This window comes from Camelus dromedarius, chromosome 5, assembly GCF_036321535.1.
Source record: "Camelus dromedarius isolate mCamDro1 chromosome 5, mCamDro1.pat, whole genome shotgun sequence".
NCBI lineage: Eukaryota > Metazoa > Chordata > Mammalia > Artiodactyla > Camelidae > Camelus > Camelus dromedarius.
This window is the reverse complement of record NC_087440.1, coordinates 84,249,223-84,258,224: the sequence shown is the minus strand read 5'-3', so window position 1 is coordinate 84,258,224 and position 9,002 is coordinate 84,249,223. Positions and strand designations below refer to the sequence as shown.

Below are 9,002 nucleotides of genomic sequence, written 5' to 3'. Positions count from 1 at the left end.
AAATAAAGGAAGTATAGTAACATTTCTCTTAGAATGCTGATATGGAGATTATATGAAATGACATATGTATCAGTTAAGATTACTTTTCTGTTTGTTTTGTTTTGGGGGGAGGTAATTAGGTTATTTATTTATTTATTTATTCTTTTTAATAGGGGTGCTGGGGATTGAACCCAGGACGTTGTGCACGCTGAGCGTGCGCTCTACCATCAAGAACCCTTCCCCACTTCTCCCTGGTTAAGATTACTTTGGATGAATGTACCTCCTTCAGTGTTAGAGAAAACCTAACAATAAATGAAAATGATTGGGTCACATGATTGGAAAGGCAAGAGGTAGGACTGACTTCAGGGGAAGCTTGATTAAGTGTCTCTAATGATGCCACAAGGGTGGATGCTACAAGTTAGTTGTACCCTAAGGCAGACTCCCTACTAGTAGCAAGCTTGTTGACAGGAACTCCTGGAGCGATGTCCTTTTTCAGTCATATTCAATAGAAGAGAGAGAGACTTTTCCAGCATCTTCTGCAGAAGAGATTTTCTCTTCCAGAAGTCCTAGCAAACATTTCATCACATCCTGGTTCCTGATGGGGTTACATATCTTCCCATGAATCAATCCTTAAAGCCAGCAAAGTAGCATTTGCTGAAAATCTTAATCAAATCAGGCAATCAGGTGTAAAATATGGGATTAATCCCATCCAAACCACTCAGTTGAGAAGGTGAGGAATTATGAAGAAGGAAGAGGGGAAATGGATGAGGGAACATGACAATATGTGAGAATGTACCCTGAAGTAGGATGCTGAATAAATTGAGTTGAATTCTGTTTCCAGGTTTTGTGGAAGAAATATATCCTTTCAAAGGATTAAGGATCGACTGGTATCTTTGCCAATTAGACCTCCAGAATGTTCTATAGCATCTTAAATATTTGAGATTGTATCACCATTATTTATCCTTGCTTTCCTGTATAGTTTAGGGTTTATATATCTATAAAACAAATGGTTTAGCTTTGCATGTTTTTGTATTTTATGGAATTTAAGATTCCATTATTTGATATCTCACTAAGAAGGAAAAAAAATCTGTTAACTAAATCATGACCCAGTGCAAAGAGTTCACCAGTTGTAAAACAACAAATTTCAGCATTACCAAAAAATGTAAAAAAAAAAAAAGTGCATCTTAGCATAGAAATTTCCTATTAATCCACGTCTTTATCAACAGTTGCAATTTTTTTTTCATTTTCACCAATGTGATTAGTTAGTATTATCCTATTGTGACTCTAATTTGCACTTCCATTATACTAACCTGGTTGAGCACATTCTAATTTGCCTCATGTGGATTTCCTCATTTGTTCAGGGCTTTTGAAAATTATTTTACAAATATGTTTTCCCAATGTGTGCCTTGTCTTTTCACCCTTCTTATTGTGTATTTTCATGAACTGAAGTCTATGTTTTAAATGTAGTTGCATCCATGTAGGGGAGGCAAAACTTCACCTCTACCTTCACCTCTACTCTACTGAGAAGTAAATTGATGTTAAACAGACTAACAAGAAAAGGCATACAGATTTTTACATGTGCATGTAGGAAAGTGAAGACCCAAAGAAGCAGTTAGAGTCAAAGCTTATACACTAACTTGTACAAAGAGTAGCAAATTGTGAAAATGACAAGACAGAGGGAATTGGGACAGAGCAGTCAATAGTGGAGAAGTGACTAGAGAAGATAAGGGTTAGTTTAACAAGGTGTGTTTGTATAAATTTCCCTCATCCTCAATTCCTGTATCTGGTGATAAAGGTATTTCTTTCCTTCTAATAAAGGGAGGACATCTTTCACATCTTTCAAGATCACTGTCCTGGGCACTTTGATATGTGTGTTTTCATTTCTCTTCACTTTTTAGACTCCAGGAGATTCAGAAAAATGCTTGAAAACAGCATTATACGCAAAGCATAGAATGAAATAGAATTTTCCTCTTCTTCATGATTTCAAAAAACCAGCTTCTATATTGTATTTCCAGAAAGATGAGCCTAGGGAGGGGCTTTGTTGGATGGCTATGAATGGTAGAAAAAGGAAGGAACAGATTGGAGTAACAGAAAATGGAATACATAGTTAATGTAGAAAATGCCTCAGGTTTTCAGCTTAAGTGACCAGGTGGATGGGGTGACATTCACTGATGAAGCAGTCAGAGAAAGAACAAAACACAAACTTGGGACTCTTATTTGAGGGGGGTGTGGAATTAAGTTTATTTATTTTATTTTATTTTATTTTATTTTATTTTATTTTATTTTATTTACTTATTTATTTATTTTTGAGGAGGTACTGGGGATTGAACCCAGGACCTTGTGCAGGCTAAGCATGCACTCTACTCCTTGAGCTATACCCTCCCCCACCCCAAACTCGGGACTCTTTGATTGCAAGTGACAGAAACCTACTGCTTTTATCTATCTCCAACTAGTCTAAGACTGAAGAAAAAAAAAAGAGAGAGAGAGAGAAAGAGAGAGTTAGGGCTACTTAGTGGCTATTTGATGGCTCATCAAAACAAAAAGACCAGGGTTGGGTTGGTTTAAGGCACAGCTATGCCCAGGAGTTGAAATTATTTTCACGGCTTCATTTTTCACAGTTTCTCTGTTTCTTTCTGTTCGTGGTCTCTATTCTCTCCTACTGTCCATGGCTTTCTCCTCATGGCTAAGGAAGACAATTTACATTGTTCTTTAAGGTCATGAGTCCAGAGAAGTAGATTGAGGAAACATCTCCTAGGATAGCCTGGCAGAAATTTCCAGAATAGGTTTTAACTGGTTGGCTTGTGTCACAGTGCACCCAGATCTGTCTGATTATGGAACCCATATTCTTCATCACTACTGAATACTATCTTAGCACTAGCCTTTAAAAAAATTGTTTAGTCTGCCTTCCCATTAGAGTCTAACCTCTTTAAAAGCAAAGAATCATTTATTTTTTACCCTGAGGATCTAGCACTGTGCTTAGCACATGGTACTGCATGCTTTAAAAAATGTGTGTAGGACTTAACTGAAATAGACAAACTTAAACTCTGACAGATGACATGTAAACTGAGTTAATTCAGTATCTCGTAATTACAGCTAAGTGGTAAAATAAGAAAACACAAGGTGAATGAATTAAAGGATGGAAAAATCATGGAACACTAACACGGTTTCTGTGAAGTTAAATCATACTAGTCTACTAGAGTTCTCTAAATATGCAGTAGACAAAAGGACAAGGTGAAACCAGCAGAATTTACTTGGCTTTTCAAAACAGCCTTTGATAGATGTTCACATCAAAAGCTTTTAGAAAAATGGTCCTGGGATTTTAGAATGCTATTGTTGGTATCGTTTTAATTTTGTTAAATTGTGTAGACAGAATTAAAGTCAAGCAATGAAGGTTAGGAATAAATGAGAAAGTATAAACAGTGGTGGCTGGTCTTATTTAATATTTAATAAATTATCAAGAGGTGGTTTGGACAATGGAATCTTTAGTTTGCATATAACAGCTTTCAGTTAACACAATCTTTAGCCGAAGACAAGGGCAAAATAATGGAAAATAACGGTAGGTGTCTTGAATATAGGTAAGATTCAATTACGTATTTAGGGGAATTATAACAGTATACGAGAATAGGAGGTGGGCACCCACCCAGAGCCAATCCTTTGCTCCAACTAAAGGGGCCTATTTCTCTTGTTTTTTCTCACTTTTCCATGTACTTCTTATCTCCTGCACACACGTGTGCTCAGCTGAAGAGACCCGTACCAGCTAGAGGAGATCATTTTTCGGACAAGGGAATACTACAATGTCAGCTAAAATCTTCAAACCGTCAAGGACTGGAGTTGGAGACACATGAGGTGTATGGGGAAAAAAAATGAAATAATGCAAATGGGAAATAAATATCTTTCTAAGGGAGAAAGGAAGTGATGAATGAAGAAGATATATTTTCACAATAAAGATATATCAAATCTGAAGAAAGTCCAGAGAAAAGAAACGATCATATTCAAAGAGATATAAAGTCCTTCCATTGAAGGATGTAAAAAAAAAAAGAAACCCAAAACTTAAATCTTCCAACCAAATGAGAAATGTATAAAATAATAAAGGACCAAAAGATGGTTAAAAACACATCACAAAATTTAAAATTGCTCTTATTCTTTTAAGCTTAGAGGCACTTTGAGAACAACAAAAAAATCTCAAGCATGACTCAGAAAACTTGTTTCTCAAAGGGTGGATAGCGATTGACAATGCAAATACTTTAAAGAGGGTTTTAAATAAATTCCCAGAGGACAAATACATGATGTATTGCTAAGACCTGTCAGAGAACTGTGAGGGATAATATGCCTGGTGACCAGGGTCAGGATGTCTGGGTTCTAGTCTTGGCTTGCCTACTTACGAATGCTGCATGTGCGCCCCAGGGCAAACGACTTAGCATTTTCGAGACTATCTCCTTAGCTGTAAAACGGCGATAATAATACCTGTTCCGACTACCTCAAAGGATAGTTTTGGTGTTCAAAGGAGGCTATGTATTTAACAGTGTTTTGCTAACTGTAAGGTGCTCCATAAATATGTTTCTGTTAGTGCATCGCTTAAATGATCGCAAACTCCCAGAAAAGGAGCATCCAGGGAGAGTGATTTGGCTCTCCCATGTGGCGCCTGTCTGCTTTCATCAATTCTCATCCCTCGTTTACGGGGGTATCTTGCTGAGGGAAACTTTTCAGTGTCTGATTTTTTTTTAATCCATTATACAACTAGCAAGGTGGTGTCTGTAGAAGTACTATACAGACAGGGCTTAAGATAAATGTTAAGAAGACACCGAAAAGCCAAGGCTGTAAAAAAGGACTTTTGCGCGGAAGCGCAGTCTTCGCTTTGAGAAAGATGCATTGTGAGCGACAGATCAGAATGCCAGCGGTCGAATGGCAACATGAATTGGTAGAACTGGCCGTCCAGTAACATAGTTATTATATTTCCATTCTGACAGATTTAACGATTTGCCACAGTTTCCTAGAATAAGCAAGATGCTGCAACCGGCTTCAAACTCCAAGCGGAAAGCGGGAATAAAGCGCGCGCACTCGGCTCCGACCGCTCCCGGGTCCCGCGAACGCGCCTCCCGGCCCGCCCCGGCGCGCGCGCCGCCGCCGGCCCACGTGACCCCGGGCGCGGCGACGGCGGGGGCGGGCGGGAGCTCGGGCCGGCTCCGCAGCGCCGCGCAGGCGCCCCAGGGCCGCACCGAGGCGAGCACCTCCTGCTCCCTCTAGGAGTCAAAATGGCGGCGAGGGGAACCTGGAGGAGCCCCGGAGCCTGAGCCACTGACAGGAGCGGAGAGGGTGGAGGAGGCGGCGGCAGGAGGAGGATGGCCCGGGGCGCTGGCGCCGGTGCGGACGGCGGTGCTGGTGGCGGCGGCGGCGGGGGCGACGGCCGCGGTCCCAGCGGCGGCAGCAGCAGCAGCAGCGGCGGGAGGAGCCTCCGGGGTGAGTGTCCCTCGGTGTCTGTGAGGCTGTGAGCCGAGGCTGTGCCCAGCGCGGCGCTGGGCGTCCCGGCGAGGAAGGGGGCTGTGCGTGGGGGTTGGGGGGCGCTGGGGCCGGGCCGCCGCGGGAAGTGCGGGGCCGCTGGCGGGGAAGGGGCAGTGGTCCGTCTGGGGCTGAGGTGGCGGCAGTGGCTGACTGACCGGTCCTGGTGCGCTCCCAGGGGCGAGCTGGGCTGTGCGCCGCCGTCCCGGGGGCAGAGGAGCGAGGTGTGGCGCTCGGGGCGGGGAGAGGGGCCTGAGGTGGCCGCGGCGGTGGCCTGGCCGGCTCTCCGCTCGGGGCTCCGAGGGGCGGGACCTGCTGCTCCCAGGACTCCGGGAAACCGCTTCCGAGACTCGGACGCGTGTTTATCCGGCTGCGGGGCTGCGACCGCCTCGGGGTGGGCGTGAGAGCGGCGGGCCGGAATCGGGGGGCGGGGGGCAGGCCTGTGGACCTCTGCTCCCAGGGGGAGAAGTTAGATTGTCCGGGTAAGTTACTGTTTCGGGATCAAACTGAAATTGCGTTTTGACAGGTTGGGAGAGAGACAATACCGAGTGTTTGATAAAGGAGGCTGTACTTGGAGTACTTGTGAGGCTAAAAGCATGCATTTTCCCATGTCTCGTCATTTGCATAGCTGTTTACTAGCCTTACCCCGAGGTTGAGAACTTTATCATCATTTTTTGAAAGAAGCTCTGAGGAGTGTTGTTTCTGCTCTGAACTACAAAAGCACCTCTTCACATACCAGCACAGATAATAAGTAACTCTGGATTAGGCCTAATTTGCAGAAACAGTCTTGGCTTTCTTTACCAGAGAACTGTTCCTTCTACTAAAACATCTCACAGTAATGAGGAAATAAGCATTTTTACAGAATTACTTCGTTTTTCAACTAACAGAGTTTTTTGTCTCTGAGTAGCCTCCATTTCTGTTAGGTTGCTGAAATCAATTACTTTCTTCCGGAAATGTGGATGAAAGATTTGAAATTGCAAGAATCTTACATGTTAATGGCAGCTTTGATTAAACTTGTCCTGGAATTATTGAGTCGGAAAAACCTTTAGCGATCTGGTGTGACTTGTTTTAGAGCTGGGAAACTAGGCCCAGGAAGATAAGTGACTCGCTGTAGGTCTTACAGCTGGCAGGGATTGGACCAAAACTAGAATCTAGGCCTCTCTCCGCCCCACTTAGAGAGTTCTTTTTACTACACTTTTGAGCCTCTTATTCTTCATTGATTGCATTCTTCACTACCAGTACCCATCCTCATCCCCGGGTCTTTGTGCAGTAAAGTTGAAAGGAGAAAAGAGAGAGCACCTCACTCTGACTCTTGACAGTTGCTGTCAGTTACCACAAGTAACATGAAGATTTTTTTTTTCCTGACCTGAATTTAATAAAAACTGACAGATTTTTTCATTAAGAGTTTTCAAAGGCCTGTGACTGTATGTCCAGTTACAGCATGGCTCATTTTTGCATGCATTCAGTAAAACCATAGGTCAGTATTCTGTCCCACAAAACCTAACTACTTTATTGTTCAGTGTTTCAACACCAGCGTTTAAACAAGTTCTTTGTGTATCAGACTCTAATTTTAGGCTTTGAAAAAACCTGTGTTGTATTTGCCAGGTTCTACCACCTGGTTTCCACATAGCTTCTTGAGTCACAGCAGTTTTTCTTTGTTGTGTGTCACAGATTAACCTTTAGAAATACAATCATGTCGAATGATTCTGGTATCATATTCTAGTCATTGAAACTCATACACCAAAATTGTACCTTGTGTTCAGTTACACAGGTAATTATTGAAGATCTGCTTTGTATTTTGCAGTACTAGATGCTACAGGAGGAAAAGAAACAACTGTAATATAATGACTTTGCCCTCAGGAAAGATAAGATGTACCCCTGTGAGTCTAGAAAACCATCTCGTAAGTTCTGTCGATACAAAGAATGCTGTATGTGTTCTGGTTAGAGGGAGATGAGTGAGGTCTCAGGAGCCTAAATAACTTCCTGGAACACTTGGGACTTGAGCTAGCTTCTGTAAGGATTTAGATTTACAGAGAGATTGAAGCAGTTACTTTGTGAGGAAAAGCAAGAATATAGTGTGGAGATTAGCTTTAGGGGAGGGGAATAGAGAGGGAACTAAGATGAGCTGACACTGAATTTCCTTGAGAAGACAGTAGACAGTTGAAAGGATATCTGTCTGTAGAAGGATTTGAGTACTGGATTGAGAAGATTTGGATTTTTATTCTCTTGTGCAAGATATGGGGAACCTTTGAAAGTTTGGAGGCTAGACATTAATGTGATAAAACAGCAAGATGCACCTGTCAGTGATGTGTTGGTTGCGTTAGAATGAGGAGAGAGTGGAATGAACCAGGGACAGTAGTAATGAGGAAATAAGCATTTTTACATAGCTGTTGCAGTTACCTGGGTATAAAGAGGTGAGATCCTACACTAGGATAGAGTCAGTAGGAAAGATCATAGCAGATATTATTTTTGTTTTTGTTTTTTTATTTTGGCAAAATATGTATAACATGAAGTTTGCCATTTTTACCAGCTTTAAGTGTACAATTTTGTGGCATTAAGAACACTCACATTGTTCTGCAGTGGTCACCACCATCCATCTCCAGAACTCTTTTCATCTTCCCCAACTGAAACTCTGTACATGGTAAACACTAGCTCCCCGCATCCCTTTATTCTCAGTCCCTGGCATCTGCCATTCTATTGTCTCTATGAATTTGACTACTTTAGGTATCTCATGTAAGTAGAATCATACAGTATTTGTCCTTTTGTGGCTGGCTTATTTCACTTAGCATAATGTTCATCTATGTTGCAGCATTTGCCAGAATTTCCTTTTTTAGGGCTGAATAATATTCCATTGTATGTATATGCTACATTTTGTTCATCTGTTTACTGTCCATCGATGCTTGGTGTGCTTCCACTTCTGGGCTATTTATTGTATGAATGTGCGTGTACAAATATCCGTTTGAGTCTATGCTTTCATTTAGGTAAATATCCAGAAAAGTTTATATTCCCACCAGCATGCACAACAGTTCTGATTTCTCCACATCCTCATCAACACTTGTTTTAATCATTTTGATAACAGCCATCCTAGTGGGTGTAAAGTGATATCTCACTGTGGTTTTCACTTGCGTTTCTCTGATGATTAGTGATGTTATCATCTCTTGTGCTTATCAGCCTTTTGTGTATCTTCTTTGGAGAAATGATCTGTTTAAATTCTTTGCCCATTTTATTTTTTTAAATTTATTTATGTATTTTACAATACCATATTTTTTAATTGAAGTATAGTTGATGTACAATATTACATGTTACAAGTATACAATATAGTAATTCACAATTTTAAAAGGTTTATAGTTACTATAAAATATTGCCTATATTTCCCCATGTTGTATAGTACATCCTTGTAGCTTTTTTATACTGATAGTTTGTACCTCTTAATATTCCACCTCCATCTTGCACCTCCCCCTTCCCTCTCCCCACTGCTAACCACTAATTGCTTCTCTACATGAGTCTGTTTCTTTTCTGTTGTATTC

General features: G+C 41.6%; 1 protein-coding gene across 2 annotated transcripts in view; it reads left to right on the top strand.

Annotated features, from left to right (window-relative positions):
• Nucleotides 1-5,182: 5,182 nt before the first annotated feature.
• BTBD7 (BTB domain containing 7) overlaps nt 5,183-9,002 on the top strand; it is an 83,762-nt gene continuing 79,942 nt past the window's right edge. For both annotated transcript variants that reach the window (XM_064486215.1, XM_031454229.2), the window contains exon 1: nt 5,183-5,436. The gene's annotated coding sequence lies outside the window, so the exon portion shown is untranslated. The remainder of the gene's footprint in view (nt 5,437-9,002) is intronic.